Here is a 10,497-nt window from a genome sequence, read left to right as displayed (position 1 = left end):
ATTTGCCAGTGTTTTGCTGAGGATTTATCCATCAATATTCATTAGTGATATTGGCCTGTAGCTTTTTATTTATTTTTATTTTTGATGTGTCTTTGTCTGGTTTTGGTATCAGGGTAATACTGGCCTCATAGAATGAATTTGGAAGTATTCCCTCCTCTATCTGTCAGAACACAGTAGGATTGGTATTAGTTCTCTTTAAATGTTTGGTAGAATTCAGCAGTGAGGTTAATGAGTTGTGGGTTTTTCTTTGCTGGAAGATCTATTATGGCTTCAGCCTCGGTACTTGTTATTGGTATGTTCAAGTTTTGAATTTCTATGGTTCAATCTTGGTAGGTATGTGTCTAGAAACTTACTCATTTCTTCTAGATTTTCCAATTTATTGGTATATGGTTTCTCATAGTATCTACTAATGATCCTTTGAATTTCTGCAGCATCAGTTGTAATGTCCCCTTTTTTATCTCTAATTTTATTTATTTAGATCTCTCTTTTTTTCTTAGTCTGGTTAAAGGTTTGTTAATTTTGTTTATGTTTTCAAAAAACCCACCTTTTGTTTTGTTGATCTTTTGTATTGTTTTCTTCATTTCAATTTCAATTACTTCAGCTCTGATCTTTAGTTATTTTTTGATATAAGTCCTTATAGCTATAAACTTCCCTCTTAGTGTTGCTTTTACTGTATTCCAAAGGTTTTGGTATGTCATGTTTACATTACTATTTGTGTCATGAAATTTTCAATTTTCATCTTAATTTCTTCATTGATCCATTGGTCATTCAGGAGCGTACAGTTTAATTTCCATGTGTTTATACAGTTTCCAAAATTCCTCATTATTGATTTCTAGTTTTATTCCATTGTGATTAGAGAAGATGCTTAATTTTATTTTTTTAAATGTTTTAAGACTTGTTTTGTGACCTAACATATGGTCTATCCTTGAGAATGATCCATGTGCTGAGGAGGAGAATGTGTATTTTTTAGCCGTTGGATAAAATGGTCTATGAATATTCATTGGGTCCATTTGGTCTATAGTGCAGGTTAAATCCGATGTTTCTCTGTTGATTTTCTGTCTAGAAAATCTGTTCAATGCTGCAAGCAGGGTGTTAAAGTCTCCAGCTATTATTGTATTGGGGTCTATCTCTCTCTTTAGCTCTACTAATATTTGCTTTATATATCTGAGTGCTCCAGTGTTGGGTGCATGTATAATTACAATTGTTATATCCTCTTGCTGAATTGACCCCTTTATTGTTTTACAGAGAGCTTCCTTGTCTCCTCTTACAGTTTTTGTCTTGAAATCTATTTTGCCTGACATAAATGTGGCTACTCTTGCCCTTTTTCTGTTTCCATTTACATAAGTTATCTTTTTCCATCCCTTTAGTTTTGGTCTATATCAAGCTTGTCCAACCCACGGCCCAAGGGCCACATGTGGCCCAGAATGGCTTTGAATGTGGCCTAACACAAGTTAATAAGCTTTCTTAAAACATTATGAGGTCTTCTTTGTAATTTATTTTTAGCTCATGAACTATCATTTGCACTAGTGTATTTTATATGTGGCCCAAGACAATTCTTCTTCCAATGTGGCCCAGGGAAGCCAAAAGATTGGACACCCCTGGTCCATGTATATCTTTATAGGTAAAGTGTGTTCCTTATAAGCAACAGATGATTTTTTTTTTTCTTTTTTTAACCACTTAGCCACTCTGTGTCTTTTGTTGGAGAGTTTAGTCCATTTATACTCAATGTTGTTATTGATAAGTGAGGACTTGCTCCTGCCATTTTGTTATTTGTTTCTGATTGTTTGTAGTTTATCTTCCTTCTTTCCTTCCTCCCTGTCTTCCTTTTAGTGAAGGTGATTTTCTCTGGTGGTATGATTTAATTTCTTGCATTTTATTTTTTATGTATCCACTGTATGTTCTTTGATTTGAGGTTACCATGAGGCTTTCAAACACTATCTTATAACCCATTATTTTAAACTGATGACAACTTAACACTGATTGCATAAACAAACAAGCAAAAAGAACACTAACAAAAACTCTACACTTTAACTTCATCTCCCCACTTTTAAACTTTTTTGTTGTTTCTCTTTATGTCTTATTGTATTGTCTATGTCTTGAAAAGTTGTTGCAGTTATTATTTTTATTGGTTCATCTTTTACTCTTTCTGCTTAGGATAAGAGCAGTTCACACACAATTACAGTGTTACGATATTCCATGTTTTTCTTTGTGCTTACTATTACCAGTGAGTTTTGTACCTTCAGATGATTTCTTATTGCTCATTAATATCCTTTTCTTTCTGATTGATGTACTTCCTTCAGCATTTCTTGTAGGATAGGTCTGGTGTTGATGAAATCCCTTAGCTTTTGCTTGTCTGGCAAACTCTTTATTTCTCCTTCATACTTTTAGGATATTTTCACCAGATATACTATTCTAGGGTAAAAGTTTTTTTTCTTCAGCACTTTAGATATGTCATGCCATTCTCTCCTGGACTGTAAGGTTTCCACTGAAAAGTCTGCTGCCAGTTGTATTGTGGCTCCATTGTACATTATTTATTTTTCTCTTGCTGCTTTTTGGATCCTTTCTTTATCACTGATCTTCAGGAGTTTGATTATTAAATGCCTTGAAGTAGTCTTCTTTGGGTATTTGTACTTGGATATTGATAGGTTTCTCTAGGTTTGGGAAGTTCTCTGTTATTATCCCTTTGAATAAACTTTCTATCCCATCTCTTCCTCTACCTTCTCTTTACAGCCAGTGATTCTTAGACTTGCCTTTTTGAAGCTATTTTCTAGATCTTGTAGGCATGATTCATGCTTTTTTATTCTTTTTCCTTCATCTCTTCTGTGTACTTTTGAATAGCCTATCTTCAAGCTTACTAATACTTTCTTTTGCTTGATCAATTCTGCTATTAAGAGATTCTGATACATTCTTCAGTATGCCAATTGCATTTTTCAACTCCAGAATTTCTGCTTTTTAATTATTTCAATGTTAAATTTATCTTATAGAATTCTGAATTCCTTCTCCATGTTTTCTTGAATTTCTCTGAGTTTCCTCAAAACAGCTATTTTGAATTCTCTGCCTGAAAGGTCACTTATCTCTGTTTTTCCAGGATTGGTCCCTGGTGCCTTATTTAGTTTGTTTGGTACGGTCATGTTTTCCTGGATGGTCTTGATGCTTGTTGATGTTTGTCAGTGTCTGGGCATTGAAGAGTTAGGTATTTCTTGTAGTCTTTACCACCTGGGCTTGTTTGTACCTGTCCTTTTCAAGCATTCAAAGGCTTTTCAAGTTTTCAAAAGGATTTGGGTGTTGTGATCTAGACCCTATCTGCATTAGGGAACACCCCAAGCCAGTAATGCTGTGGTTTTTGCAGACTCATAAATATACCACCTTGGTGGTCTTAGATATGATCAGGAAGAATTCTTTGGATTACTAGATGGAGACTCTTGTTTTCTTCCCTTACTTTCTCCCAAATAAATGGAGTCTCCCTCCTTGTGCTGAGCTGCCTGGGGCTGGGGTTAGGTGACATAAGCATTCCTATGGCCATTACCATGGGACTGGGTTGCATCAGACCTGAAGCTAGCACAGCACTGAGTCTTGCCCGAGGCCCTACATGGCTACCATCTATGTTTACTTAAGGGCCTGTGTTTACTTAAGGCCCTAGGGCTCTACAATTAGCAGGTGATGAAGCCAGCCAGACTTGTGTCTCCCCCTTCAGGGTGGTGAGTTCCCCTAGGCCCCAGGCAGGTCCAGAGATGCCATCTAGGAGCTAGGGACTGGAGTCAAAGATCTTAGAAGTCTACCTGGTGCTCTACACTACTGTAGCTAAGCTGGTACTCAAACCATGAGACAAAGTCCTTCCCATTCTTCTCTTCCCTTCCCACAGGCAGAGGGGTCTCACCCTGTGGCCACCACAACCACACGCCAGCAGACTACTGCCAGACTACTGTCAATGTTCACTTAAGGCCCAAGGGCTCTTCAATCAGCTTATGGTGAATGCTTTCAGGCCTGGGACTCACCTTTCAGGCAGTTGGCTTCCCTCTGACCCAAAGCAGGTCCAGAAATGCTGTCCAAGAGCCAAGGCCTGGAATCAGGGACCCCAAGAGCCCACTTGGTGTTCTACCCCACTGTGGCCAAGGTGGTATCTAAACTATAAGACAAAAATCCCCTTTACTTCTCCCTCTTCTTTTATCAAGGAGAAGGAGTCTCTCACCATGGCCACCACAGCTGGGAAGGTGCTGGGTCTCATCTGAAGCCAGCAAGTCTCAGAGTTTCACCCAACACCCACGGTGTGTACTACATGGTTACTGTTGCTGGTTATTCAGGGACCAAGGGCTCTTTAGTCAGCAGATGATGGATCCCGCCAGGACTGGGTCCTTCCCTTCAAGACAGCAGGTTCCCTTCTGGCCCACGGTGTGTCTAGAAATGTCATCCAGGAGCTAGGGCCTGGAATGGGGACCTCACAACTCTGACCAATGCTCTATCCTGCTGTGGCTAAGCTGGTCCTCTTTACTCTTCCCTCTCCTCTCCTCAAGCAGGAGAAAGGGGTCTCTCTTGGAGTCAGGGGATATGCTGCCTGGGGGTGGGGATGGGGGGGGCACAAACAGTCCCTCAGATGCCCTTGTTGATTTCTAAGTATGTCACATGCCCCCAAGCCCAGCTCAGCACTAGGACTTGTAGTCCTTGTGGCCCAGACTGCTTTTAAAGTTTATTTTAGGCTCCAGAGAACTTCAGCCCATGGTGATGCGGCTTCCTGGAACTCAAGTTCCAATTGCTGGGATGGGTGATACCCCACTGGCTAGGGCTGGTCTGAATGCTCCCTTCATGGGCAGACGTCAGTTGAGCCCAGCCTGGTTTTGCTTTCTGTTGTGAGAGGGCAGCACTGAATTCAATGTAAAGTCTCACAATTGCTGCGCTGTCTCCCAAGCACATAGATTTCTCTGCACCATGTGTCCACTGCGGGGGCAATGCGGAAGGGGCGGCACCGGCAACTCAAGACTGTCTTTCCTATTCTCTTCAGTGTCTCTTTCCATGATATGAAGTAAAACCAGGTATTGTGAGTGCTCACCTGATTTTTGGTTCTAGTGAAGGTCCTTTTTTAGGTAGATAGTTGTTGAATTTCTTGTTCCTGCAGGGAGGACAATTGGTAGGACCTTCTAGTCTTCCACCTTGCACCACCTTCTATGGTACTTTTTATTGAAAGTAAACAAAATATCAAAGATGACTGAATTTAATGGATGTCATGGAAAGGAATGGCTCAGGACAGGAATATATGAGTAAAAGGAAATATATGGTTCATCAATAATTATATATTTCATAATATTTTGGACAATAAGGTCAAAAACAAAATAACCTTTATTGGGACACTGTACGTTTTAGAGGTTTTTTTTTAGTCATCAATTTCAATTTGGAAAAAGTTTGCTCTGCTAAGGCAGTAGCAACAGGGATTGTCAATAAAATTCTTAAAGTAACATTAGATTTTAAAAGTATCATGACTTTTATATATTATGGTCAAATATAGGAACACATAATTACACAACACAAACTATATTTATATGTTAAATAGATTTATAAAATGGTAAATACATATAATACATTCTATTTTTATTTCATCATATAAATCACTACCACTCATATTAGAATTTTCATCATTCCTTAACACAATAGCTAAGTCCATAAAGAATCAATATCATGTATATGTAGGTCTACAACTAGACCTACATGCACAACAATGTTATAGTAGTGTGAGTTGTTTAATACTGCAACGTATTTATTAGCTGCCACATGCAACTATTGCAAATAGTGAGCAATTCCTGAGTTCCTCCAAAACTACAAATTGGAACATAAAAAGAAGCAAGAAAATGGACTATGCTTTTCTGGAAAATGATACCCCATTAGGCATTCATGCTATGTGAGAGAAAAGACTTCATAGGATTAATTGATGTGTGCTTTTCATACCCACGAGCTTCTGCCACTTACTTGCTTTCCTCACTTGAAAGCAGTGGCTATTTCCAGTGTGAGCAGCAGCACAACCCATAGAACTTTAGACACAGTCATGTGGTGGAAATGATGTAAATGGTCTCTATCCATGCTTGAGTGGGTGGTGGTTACAGAAGTGTATACACTTGTACAAGCTCCTCAAACTAGGCACTTACATGTAAGCATTTTATTGTATGTAAAATATGATTTTTTGTTTTGAGGATGTAGGGCAAGATATGTGGGAAAGTGTTTCTCTGGGGCCTGAATGAAGGCTGGAAGAAGGAGTGTTAGGTGTATGGAATACACAGTACCCATGCTTAGCACAACTTCTCAATGTCATCTCTCACTTGGACTATAACAATCTTTTTTTTTTTTTTGAGACAAGGTCTTGTTATGTTGTCCCAGGCAACAGTTCTGTGGTATGAACACATTTCACTGCAGCCTCCACCCTCTTGGACTCAAGAGATCCTCTTGCCTCAGCTTCCCAAGTAGCTGGAACCACAGGCATGCACCATCACACCTGGTTATTTTTTTACCTTTATTTTTTGTACAGATGGGGTTCCACTATGTTGCCCAGGCTGGTCTTGAACTCCTGGGCTCAGGCTATCCTCCAGCCTCCACCTCCCAAAGTGCTGGGATTATACATACATAAGCCACCACGCCCAGACATCAATGTCTTATTAATAGGCCTCTCTGCCTTTACTCTTGCCTTCCTCCAGCCTGTTCTCCACATAACCAGCTTGATCTTAAAACAAAAACGGCATTTTGTCACTATCTTATTTAAAACCATTCAATTGTATTCCCTTTGCTCTTTAAGATGCAGACCAACAACCTGGAAGTGATCTTTAGGGTTTTCCATGGCCTGGCCTCTGTGTATCTCTCTGGTCTCATTTCACAGCACCATCACTGAGCCTTCTGTTTTCCTAAAGCTGCCACCCTAAACCTTAACACAGGCTCTTATCTCTGGCTGAACAGTTTTCTCCTGGATGGCACTGGCTTGTCCTTCAGCCTCCTCAGACCACTCTCCTGTTTTAGGCTCTATCACCAGACTCTGTTTAGTACTTTATTTTATTGTCACCAGATTTTTTGGCTCCCCTACCACCACAAACAGGCAAGGACTGTTATATTCATTGCACTTCTAGCTCCTACTTCCGTTCCTGCCACAATCAAAGCAGCTAGAAGTGCAATGAATATAATACTCCTTATGTAAATATTGTTGGACAAAAGAATTTGTTTATTTCTGGTGTTTGAGATAGAGTCTTGCTCTGTCACTCAGGCTAGAGTGCAGTGATGTGGTGATGGCTCACTGCAGCCTCAAATTCCTGGGTTTAAGTGATCTTCTCACCTCAGCCTCCCAAGTAGCTGGAACTACAGGCACACACCACCACACCTGGCTAATTAAAAAGAAAAATTTTGTAGAGACGGGGTCTCCCTATGCTACCCAGGCTGGTCTCGAAATCCTAGCTTCAAGCAATCCTCCCATCTTAGCCTCTCAAAGCACTGTGATTAAAGGAATGAGACACCAAGTCCTGTGAAATGGATGTTTTTAAACTGAAGGGTAGCAAAGACAGACCTAGGTTTTTGAAAGGTCTCTGGTTCTAGTGAGGAAGGTGAAGGAAGTGGGTGGAGGGAAGTAGCTGCCATTTCCGCAAAGGCTTAGGACCTCACTGGACCAACTTCCACTGTTGAGTCTAATGGTAAAAAATGAGACAGGTTTATTAGAAGTGACTTAAAGGCTGAGAAAGGGAGGCAGAGGCCAAGAGAGTGATCTTTTGGATGCCCTAACTCTACTTCAGGCGAGCCGTTCTCCTTTATATAATGGTTAAGATTTCATTGAGAAAGACTTCATTACTGAAAATGAATTCCAGACCCCCTTTTTGTAGTGGAACAAATGTCAGACTGAGATCAGGAGCCCTGAAGTCCAGGTCTGTCTCTTTCACTGTATGCCCATTCCAGAGCCTCAGGGTAGGCAGCGACCTAGATGGTATCTGGGGCCAGGCCAGCTCTGACAGGCAGAATATATACAAGTGTGGTTGAACCCTCAGGGACCTGCTCCAGCCTGAGTCCTTTCTTAGTCTGGCCTGAATTTCCTTAGAGGCTGAGGAAGGGGTCAATGAAACTGGCAATCACCAGATCCCAGGTCTGTATCTTAGCACATGCCTAGGGATATGCCATATGTCCTCCCACCCTCACCCCACCCCCTGCACCCCCAGCTAAAAGGGAGAGACCTGAAAGGATCTGGCAAGTGGGCTATGCTTGGCTGTGAGCCTGGCACTAAAGGCTCAGGGTCAACACTCAGAACCAGGATCCAAAACATATGGCTTAATCTAGGGGCATGGCAGCTGGCAAGAGCACCAGTATTCAGACCATGGATAGAGCTATGGACTCCCCAAGGCAAATTTGCAGCCAGCAGCTGGGAGGACAAGCTATTCTGTCTCCAGCTATATGGGCTGGGGTCAGGGAGGACCCTGGCCCACCAGGGACCTGGAGACAGATTTTTAAAAATCCAGGTTGAATCTCTGTCCCATAGACTAAAAAGTGTTCTCTGACCCTGCCTGGGCAGAGTTGGTGGCTCGGTCTTCTGTGTAGCTCATGTGATGCTGTACTGCCATTGTCTGTGAATAAGTCCATCTGTCTGTGCCAATTCAGTTTTGTATCCCTGGTCCCAATGTGGGGTGGTCGGGAGGTGGTTAGGACAGTAACTAGTCATTGAATGGATGGATGGACAAGTGAGTGGATGGATGGACCAACAAACTAACTCAATATGTTGGGGAAAGGTTAAGACGCCCAACAGGCAGATGGGTATTTGGGGGAACTCCATGCCCTTGCTTCCTAGTTTACTGCATTTGTTTATTCATTTATTTGGCAAACATTTACTGCACACTTACTATGTGCTGACCATGGGATGTTTATTATGGGGTATTTAAAGATGAACAAGACAGGGAACTGGTTATGGACTCTGGAGATTGCTACCCAGATTTGAATCTTGCCCCTGCCACTCACTAGCAGCCTAACGGTAAGAAAGTTACTTACTCTGTACCTCAGTTTTCTCATCTCTGAAATGAGGATAATCATAGCACCTACTTTCTGGGTCATCAAGATATTAAATGCACTGATGATTTTAAGCCCTTTAGAGCACCTGACACATGGTAAATTTTACCTAAGTGTTAGCTTTTACTGTGTGTTCTCAGGTTACAGGCCTGAGGGGGTAAGGAAAGGTAATGAACGCAACTGAGAATAACCAAGGTAGAAGAGTGTCAGCAGAGGCACAATTTGTTGAGGGAAGGGGTAGGGGAGGCATTGTGGAGGAAGCAGTCTTTGAGCTGAGATGTGTGGGTTGAGTTCAGATTTGATTTTGCATGCTATGAGGTGCACTTCTTAGTGTGACAGTAGCCAAATATCAGTCCTCATATCCTGAAAATTTGAGGTCACTAGGGACCTGGAGGCCACCCTGACCCACGGTTTCCTTTTAGGTTTAAGACCCCTGGTAAAAGGTCTCAGTTCAAGGATACGCAGCAAGTTATTTAACAAATTGCTCATTGATTCTGTAAGAATTTACTAAGAACTTAGTAAGTGCCAGGCACTAGGCTAGGTGAGGATCCACAGATGAAACTATGCATTACCTACTCCAAAGGAGCTCATATTCTCAAATAAATAGTGATAGAGGCCAAACATGAACCTAGATTCCCAGCCTGCCTACTAATGGCTCCTACTTTATACCAGGACAGTTCTTGGGCTGGAGCATCTTCTATAGGAAACAGGTCATTAGAGTTACTTTCCCCATTTTGGGCATATTTATTTATAAACTGTAGATGTCCTGAGGCAGGACCTTGTGTAATCCAACCTCTTTTTCCTTCAGAGCCCAGCGTTATCTAGACACTGTTTCTTTTTAAACACCACCACTACCACCGATGACTCACAATGACTTTCATAATCTGCTCTGAAACCTATCATTGTGCATGTTTGTTCATGTTATTTTGTCTTCCTTACCAATTTCTTGGCACTGAGTCTCATTCTAGTTGTTATTCCCTTCTCCCTGCCTCTCCCTGCTTCCTGTCCCACCCTCAGCCCCATGGACTATAACCCCAGCTACGTAAGGATTAGTTAATATTTGTTTGAGTGTCTACACTCCCTTAGCCCCATAAATTGCATACTGAATCTAGCCTACCCAGTTCATAGGGGCTGCCTTCCAGCTAGAAGGGGGACCAAGCAGAGAGCAATCACAGCCACCCTGCATTCCTTCTCTGATTAGTGGCCTCATGATCCACAGAGATTGTGTATCCATTAGGCACAGCACTTGGAGCTGACAAACTTTTCAAGGGCCTAAAAAAAAAAGTTTAAGAACAACCCTCCCACTTTTTTTTTAACAACCAAAATACAAAAAAACCATAAAGTCAAAAGCAATAAACTTTTAAATGTCTACCAACATAAATTTATACCAACTTCATTACTTGTTTATGCAATTTAATTATGAAAGTGACTACCCTATATCCCCTTCTTCCTTTATAAGTAGAACTAGGTTTTAGGTAGGTGCAAGGGTCA

Source organism: Chlorocebus sabaeus, chromosome 1 (genome assembly GCF_047675955.1).
Source record: "Chlorocebus sabaeus isolate Y175 chromosome 1, mChlSab1.0.hap1, whole genome shotgun sequence".
Classification (NCBI taxonomy): domain Eukaryota; kingdom Metazoa; phylum Chordata; class Mammalia; order Primates; family Cercopithecidae; genus Chlorocebus; species Chlorocebus sabaeus.
Note: the sequence above shows the minus strand (reverse complement) of the source record.